The 9185-nt window shown below is 43.9% G+C and overlaps 1 pseudogene; it reads left to right on the forward strand.

Annotated features, from left to right (window-relative positions):
* Window positions 1-3016: 3016 nt before the first annotated feature.
* LOC102862506 lies at window positions 3017-6299 on the forward strand (annotated as a pseudogene).
* The last annotated feature ends 2886 nt before the right edge of the window (window positions 6300-9185 follow it).

Here is a 9185-nt window from a genome sequence, read left to right on the forward strand (position 1 = left end):
CTTGGAGGCAAAGATTCTGGGGCTTTGTCTGACATACTTTGGGCATGTTGCAAGGAGAGACAGGTCTTTGGAGAGGGACATCATGCTGGGTAGAGTAGAGAGACAGCACAGGAGGGGAAGACCCTCTATGAGGTGGATTGATTCAGTGACTAGGGTAATCGGGATGGGTGTGTCAGAGGCAATGCGATTGGCACAGGATAGAGCAGGGTTTAGGGCTGTTGTACATAGGGTAGCTATGAGTTGCAAACGACTCGACGGCACATAACAACAACAACAACAACATTGTTGTTGGACTACTCCCCGTACTGCAACTATGCCCCATGCTGCGACTATTCTCTGCGAATCCAGACAAATAGGTACTTTGGGGAACAAACTGCTGTGAGGCCTGACCACATGGCAACATGGAGGTCCTGGGGCCCTCGACGGAGGTGACAAGCCACTTCCAGAAGGGAACAATAGGCTTCCTCTGTGCTTACTCAGGTACTTTGGGGAACAAACTGCTGTCAGGTCCAAGGCCTGCATATAGGTGCTTCTCAAAATATTGCTGTGTATCAATGTGGACATTTGAGAGTTGCAAAAGCTGCAAGAACCGGCAGGGTGCAGCAAGTGTTGGCAAGGGACAGCAAGCCTCTGTGTGGTGCAGCAAGTCACAGTGGGAACAGTGAGCCACAGCTTGGAGCAGGGAGCAGCAGTGGGACCCACTGGCCAGGAGCAAGCAGGACAGCAGGATATTGAGCAAGGTTTTCGTTGCACTCCCCTCCTGGGTGCATCTGTGTGCATGTCTCCTCCCCCCTCCCAAGTGTGTGTCTGTGCGTGCACCCACACTACATGCATTTACTTGAGTGCCTGCCCAACCTTCCTCTAAAGCAGTGAGGTTAGACCAAGAACACTCTAACACAGCAATGTCCTGAAAGAAGCAGACTACCTCACTCCCCACACAAGCCCAAAGCCAGATATCATCCCCAAAAAAGAGACACAGTAGCAATAGATTTCCAGAAGTTAGAAAATCTGATGGAACTTTCTGACACAGAATTCAAAAGAATAATGATTGAATATTTTCAACGGGTGAAAAACAAACTTGAAGAATTACAGGACACAGCAAGCAAAAATCAGGAGGAACTTAAAAAAATCCAAAACAAAGCATATATAACTAAAGAGGCATTGGAAAAACAAGAAACCACAATCCAAAATATGAGGTCCAAGGTTTCAGATACTGTCAACATGATGGAGGGACACATGAACAGAGTTGAAGAGATGGAACACAGAACCAGTGAAATAGAAGATAGAATTGTCACCACTGATCTGCTAGAGCAAAAAGCAGAATCAAAAAAGAAGGAAAAAAGGAAAGCCTAAGAATAATGTGGGACACCATCAAAAGAAATAACAAGCGCATCACTGGAATCCCAGAACAGGTGGAAGCAAACAAAGCCACTGAAAAAATTGTGAAAGAATAACTAGAAGAAAACTTCCCACACATAATGAAGTATGAGAGAATACATATTCAAGAAGCTGAGCGAACACCATGTAGAACAGACTCCCAAAAAAAAACACTGAGGCACATCATAGTCAAATTTGCCAGAACTAAAGATAAGGAGAGAATTCTGAAAGCAGTGAGGGAGAAACAAAGAGTAACCTATAAGGGACAGTGTAAGATTAAGTACTGATTTCTCAGCAGAAGCCATACAAGCAAGAAGACAGTGGAAAGACACATATTGAACAGTCAAAGAATACAACTGTCAACCAAGAATACTGTACCCAGCGAAACTGTCCATCAAATATGAAAGAGAGATCAAGATATTCCCAGAAAAACAGAACCTAAGGGAGCTTGTAAAATCAAGACCAGCATTGCAGGAAACACTGAGAAATGTCCTTCTTACAGAAGTGCCACAGAAAGCAGGATGGACCAAAGTAACTAGCAATAACACCAAAAAGAACTCAACAAAATGATAGCAATAAAACCTTGCTTCTCAATAATCACACTAAATGTGAATGGTTTAAATGCACCACTGAAAAGAAAAAGAGCAACAGATTGGATTAAAAAAACCAAAATCCATCAATATGTTGTCTACAAGAGACACATGTAAAAAATGAAGATAAAGAAAGACTAAAAATAAAAGGGTGGGGAAAAATACCAAGCAAATGGCAACCAGAGAAAAGTAGGAGTAGTGATACTAATCTCTGATAAAATAAATTTCAATGCAAAAACCACCACAAAGAACGAAGAACGTCACTATATAATGCTCAAAGGGTCAACAGAACAAGAGGACATAACAATAATGAATATCTATGTACCAAATGAAAGACCTGCAAAATATATAAAACAAACATTAACAAAACTGAAAAAGGAAATAGACAACACTACTATAGTACTTGGAGACTTCAATACACCACTCTCAAGAAAAGACAGAACTACTAGAAAGAAACTCAACAAAGATACTGAAGAATTAAACCACACAATAAACCAACTCGATCTTCTAGACATTTATAGGCCAATGTACCCCCCAAAAGCACAGTATATATTTTTCTCCAATGTGTATGGAATGTTCTCCAGAATAGATCACATTTTAGGTCATAAGACAAGCATCAACAAAATAAAAAACATAGAAATAGTACAAAGCATCTTCTCGGACCACAATGCCACAAAATTAGAAATTAATAACAAGAGGAAAAAGGAGAAAAAAACGTACTTTTGGAAGCTGAACAACACCTTGCTTGAACATGAGTGGGTACTAGAAGAAATAAAATATAAAATTAATATGTTTCTTGAAAGAATGAAAACACCACTTACCAAAACAGCCAAAGCAGTAATCAGAGGTCAATTTATAGCCATAAGCAACCACATCAAAAGGCAGGAAAAAATGACCATTGACTTGTTAATATTTCCAACAAATTGAAAAAGAGCAGCAAGAAAACTCGACACCCTCTAAAAAAACATGAAATTATGGGCTGGAGCACTCTGGATAGTGGTCAGTGAGTTGAACCCTGTGGAGGGAGTGCCACACATAGACTTTCACAGAGAGGAAAAGCGGATCCCTCTGCAGCCATGTTTGCCAAGGCAATTTTGGAGCAAACAGGCAAAGAACTCCTTTACGAGTACATCTGCACCACCTCAGCCATCCAGAACCACTTCAAGTATGCCTGGATCACCCCTGACACAGACTAGGCTTGCCTACTGCAGGACCACCCCTGGCTGTTCAGTCAGAACTTGGTGGTCAAGCTGGACCAGCTGATCAAGTGACGTGGGAAGCTGGGCTTGGTTGGGGTCAACCTGACTCTGGATATTGTCAAGTCCTGGCTGAAACTTCGGCTGGGAAAGGAGACCATGGTCAGCAAGGCCAAGGGCTTCCTTAAGAACTTCCTGATTGAGTCCTTCGTTCCCCACACTCAGGTAGAGGAGTTCTATGTTTGCATTTACGCCACCCAAGAAGGGGACTATGTCCTGTTCCACCACAAGGGGGGTGTGGATGTAGGTGATGTGGATGCCAAAGCCCAAAAATTGCTCATGGGTGTGGATGAGAAGCTGAATCCTGAGGACATCAAGAAGCACCTGCTGACTCATGCTCCTGCAGACAAGAAGAAATCCTGGCCAGCTTTATCTTGGGCTTCTTCAATTTCTATGAGGACCTGTACTTCACCTACTTTGAGATCAAACTCCGTGTTGTAACGAAAGATGATGTCTACATCCTTGACTTGGCTGCCAATGTGGACGCCATGGCCAACTACATCTGCAAAGTGAAATGGGGTGACATTGAGTTCTCTCCCCCCTTTGGACAGGAGGCTTACGTAGAGGAAGCCTACATTACAGACCTGGATGCCAAAAGTGGGGCAAGCCTGAAGCTGACCTTGCTGAACCCCAAGGGGAGGATCTGGACCATAGTGGCTGGGGGTGGTGTCTCTGTTGTGTACCGTGACACCATCTGTGATCTGGGGGGGAGTCAACAAGCTGGTGCACTATGAGGAGTACTTGGGTGCCCCCAGAGAGCAGCAGACCTATGATTGCCAAGATGATCCTGTCCCTCATGACCCGAGAGAAGCACCCGGATGGTAAGATCCTCATCATTGGAGGCAGTATTGCAAACTTCATTAATGTGGCTGCCACTTTCAAGAGCACTGTGAGAGCAGTTCGAGATTTCCAGGGTCCTCTAAAGGATCACAAGGTCACTTTGTCTGGAGAGGCGACCCCAACTACAAGAAGGGCTTGCGAGTAATGAAAGAAGTTGAGAAGACCATTGGAATCCCCATCCATGACAGCCATTGTGGGCATGGCCCTGGGCCACTGGCCCATCATCCCTAATCAGTCACCCACAGCGGCACACACTGTAAACTTTCTCCTCAGTGCTAGTGGGAGCATATCAACTCCTGCTCCCAGTAGAATAGCATTTTTCTGAGTCCAAGGCTGACGATGTGTCCCCTGCCAAGAAGGCCAAGCTTCTCATACCACAAGGAAAGAGCACCACACTCTTCAGCCACCACAGCAAGGCCATTGTGTGGGGCATACAGACTCGGGCCATGCAAGGCATGTTGTACTTTGACTACGTGTGCTCCTGAGATGAGCCCTCCGTGGCTGCCATGGTCTACCCATTCTCTGAGGACCACAAGCAGAAGTTTTACTGGGGTCACAAGGAAATTCTGATCCCTGTCTTTAAGAACATGGCGTCCAGAAGTAGATGGGCTAATCAACTTTGCCTCGCTGCGCTCAGCTATAGAGACCATGAATTATGCACAGATCCGGACCATTGCCATCATAGCTGAAGGCATCCTAGAAGCCCTCACGAGGAAGCTGATCAAAAAGGCAGAAAAGAAGGGAGTGACCACTATTGGACCTGCCACTGTTGGAGGCATCAAATCTGGATGCTTTAAGATTGGTAATACAGGTGAGATGCTAGACAACATCCTGGCCTCCAAGCTGTACCACCCCAGCAGCGTGGTTTATGTGTTACACTCTGGAGGCATGTCCAACAAATTCAATAATATCATCTCCCGGGCCACAGATGGCATCTATGAAGGTGTGGCCATTGGTGGGGACAGATAACGTGGCTCAATATTCATGGATCATTTTTTTGTTACCAAGACACACAAGGAGTTAAAATGATTGTGGTTCTTGGGGAGACAGGAGGCACAGAGGAGTATAAGATCTGCTGAGGCATCAAGGAGAGCTGCCTTAGCAAGTCCGTGGTGTGCTGGTGCATTGGGACCTGTGCCACCATGTTCTCCTTGGAGGTACAGTTCAGCCATGCTGGAGCTTGCACCAATCAGGCTTCTGATTCTGCAATAGCCAAGAACCAGGCTTTGAAAGAGGTTGGAGTATTTGTGCCCCAGAGCTTCAATGAACCTGGAGAACTCATCCAGTCTCTGTATGAGGATCTTGTGGCCAAAGCAGCCATTGTACCTGTTCAGGAGATGCCATCCCCGACGATGTCCATGGACTACTCTTGGGCCATGGAGCTGGGCTTGATCCGTAAACCCCCCTCGTTCATGACCAGCATCTGTGACAAACAAGGGTAGGAGCTCATCTATGCAGGCCTGCCCATCACCAAAGTCTTCAAGGAGGAGATGGGCATTGGGGGGGAGGGGGTCCTTGGCCTCCTCTGATTTCAGAGAATGTTGCCCGAGTACTCTTGCCAATTCACTGAGATGTGCCTGATGGTGACAGCTAACTATGAGCCTGCTGTGTAGGGGGCTCACAACACCATCATCTGTGCTCGCTCTGGGAAGGACTTGGTGTATAGCCTCACCTCACGGATGCTCACCATCGGGGATCGGTTTGGGGGTGCCTTGGATGCAGCAGCCAAGGTGTTCAGTAAAGCCTTTGACAGTGGCATTATCCCCATGGAGTTTGCGGACAAGATGAAGAAGGAAGGAAAACTGATCATGGACATCAGTCACTGAGTGAAATCGATAAACAACCCAGACATGTGCGTGCAGATCCTCAAAGATTACATGAAGCAGCACTTCCCAGCCACCCCTCTGCTCAATTATGCACTTGAAGTGGAGAAGATTACCACCTCAAAGAAACCAAATCTTATCCTGAACGTTGATGGTTTAATTGGTATTGCATTTGTAGACATGCTCAGACACTGTGGGTCCTTTACTCAGGAGGAAGCTGATAAATATATTGACATTGGAGCCTCAATGGCAACTTTGTGCTTGGATGGAGCATGGGATTCATTGGACATTATCTTGATTAGAAGAGGCTGAAGCAAGGGCTGTATCATCATCCATGGGATGATATTACATATGTTCTTCCAGAACACATGAGCATGTACTTGAGGGAGGAAACCCCCACTGCAGTCAAATGAAGACAAAAACTCCTTCCCCAGGAAATGGTGTGCAGACAGCTGGCACTGGAGCCTGCTGCTATAGAATGAGCCTGGCATAATCAGCCACTGATGGGCTGGCACAGAAGACCAGCTCCCACAAGCTAACACCATACAGTTCACACAAAGAAGCCTAATTTTTTTTTATACACATAGAAATAAAGACCAAGCCGATACCTGTGATATTTGCTCTGCTCCCTGCTGTATTTATTATATGGAAGCATTTAAGCACTGTCAAGATAGTGTTTTTCATCATTTATAGGGCCTTATGATGTTGCTTTATTTTTTCCAATTAGTTTTTTAAGAAAAAGCAAGAGATTGAAACCTCACAATACTACATTTAAGGTATCCCTAATATTTTCTTCCCCTTTTCTTGTCTAACATGAAAAGTATTTTATTCATCTTTTATTTTGGTTGTTTTGGTTTGGTTTTTTAAGGATCTTTTTGTACATTATGTGTCAAAGGTTTGTTTGGTATCCAACTGAAACATTCCATGTTGGAAACTCAGATCTCTATGTCAGGGTGATTGGGACCATTGCATTCTTAGTCACTGTTAAAAAAATATGTGGAGTAGCTAATTAAAATGTAAAGTTGTAACACATATTATGGGAAGCCAAAACTAAATATTTGTAATAAACTGAATGCTATTTCAGGATGTGGGGGAGACATGGTTCAAGCTAGAGTTGACCAGATTCTTGCATTTGCAAATCTCTCCCTCCTGAGTCAAGCAGGTTTTCTCAATAGAGAGACCTTGGCATCATTTGCATTGAATTACCTTTGTGATTTACTTCCAGGTAATTTTCAATAAAGATACAGAGAAGCCTGGCTTGGGATCTTCAGTCGAAAACTGCTGGCCCCCTGTTTTAAGCTCTCTGTTCTATCACATTCCTGACTGTGTCTCATTATTAATAATCATAAATATACTTTATCCTTTTTCTGCAACAACATATGTTTAAAATGGAAATGGAAATGCAAAGCAAAAAGCTGTGAAACGTCTTGTCTTCCCCATATTTATGCAGCTGACCTGTCTATCTGTTACTGAAGTGTGGGTCCAAGGACTCTTCTCCAGCCAGCTGACACCTAATTCACCAAGATTCTGGACAGCTGCTACATCAAACTCTTCTCCGCATTATCTGTATTATTAGTTTCATTTAAATAAACTATAGTAACAATAACAATGACGATGACCAAGAGAGAGCTACGTTGGCCTAGTGGAAGGAAGCTGTGCTACCAAGCCGAAGGTGGGTGATTGTCATCTGTGGTCCCTGGCCAGGTTCAAATTGTCTTCCTGTCAAATATTCTTCTAGGTGGTATAGCACTGGTCTGTGCGTTGCTGTACAGAGGTAACTCGTGGTTGCTGTGATGCTGAAGCCTGTGACAGTGATGTGCCAATCGTGGTAATGGGCACCCATGGTGGACAGTGTTGGCTGGAGATTCCCGACTAAATCAAGCCTGGAAGCAGGAGTGGCATCCACTTCCAAAATGTCTTGCCTCCGGAAACTCAATGTACGAACAGTGTTCAGGCTGTTCGTTCATAGGGTCGCTATGAGTCGTCTATGACTCGACGGCATTAAACAACAACAACATAGTAACAATGGGGGGGAAAAGCAAAACAAAACTGAAATTATAAAAATTAGAGCAGAAATAAATGAAATAGAAAACAGAAAAACAACTTAAACCATCAACAAAACAAGGGGTTGGTTCTTTGAAAAGGTCAACTGAGGAGACAGCATAAACCTCATTTTGTGTGTCTGGCGCCCACCTGGAGCCTGACTCAAACCCAACCTTGAAAAGAACCCATTAATACCAGAGGTAGAAGTGGGACATAAAAATTTTAACTTAGGAAGGGAAGAGCAAACACAGACGCGCCAGGTAGAGTCTCATCTGTCCCAGCAAATTTAAAATTAACTCGCCCTATGAGACTCAAAGCAACGGCAGACAAAGTGCATATGTGATCCAGAGAGGGCAAAAGCAGGCAAAGTAGCCAACCAACCAAAACCCGACCCACATGATTGATTCCCCTGCCCACCAACTATGTTCCCAATCTCTCCACCCGGACAGAGGCACCCGGGAAGGCCTTAAAATCAATTGTACAGGGAGACTCGGGGCTCTTTCTCTGGCCCCCTTTCTACTGAGGGACAGAGCCTCCACATGTGGAAAATTATTCTGCAAAATAAAACGTGTTCTTTGTTTCTTACATACATGAGCCTTAATCCTTTAAGGCAGCAACATTCTTAGGCATAACACAATAAAATCGACAAACCACTAGCAAAACTAACAAAAGAAGGAAAAGACACAAATAATCTGAGTAAGAAAAAAAATAATCTGAGTAAGAGAGAAAACGGGCAACATCACAACAGAACCAAATAAATTAAAATGGCTAACATTAGAGTATTATGAAAAATTATACTCAAACAAATATGAAAACCTAGAGGAAATGGACAAATACTTAGAAATGCACAATCTACCTTAAATGACACAAACCGAAATTAAACACCTGAATAGACCCATTACAAAAGAAGAAATTGAAAAGGAAATAATACAACTTCCAGCCAAAAAAAGCCCTGGACCAGATGGTAAACATTCAGAGAAGAACTGTCACCAATTCTACATAAACTGTTCCAGGAAGTAGAAAAAGATGGAATTCCCCCAGACTCATTCTATGAAGCAAACATATCTTTCATACTAAAGCCAGGAAAGGACACCACCAAAATAGAAAACTATAGGCCAATATATCTTATGACCATGTTTTTGTTGTTATGTGCCATCAAGACGTTTGCGACTCATAGCGACCCTATGCACAACAGCCCTAAACCCTGCTCTATCCTGCGCCAACCGCACTGCCTATGACACACCCATCCCGATTAC

This window comes from Elephantulus edwardii, unplaced genomic scaffold (genome assembly GCF_000299155.1).
Source record: "Elephantulus edwardii isolate Elephantulus edwardi_28Jun2011 unplaced genomic scaffold, EleEdw1.0 scaffold00246, whole genome shotgun sequence".
Taxonomy (NCBI): Eukaryota; Metazoa; Chordata; class Mammalia; order Macroscelidea; family Macroscelididae; genus Elephantulus; species Elephantulus edwardii.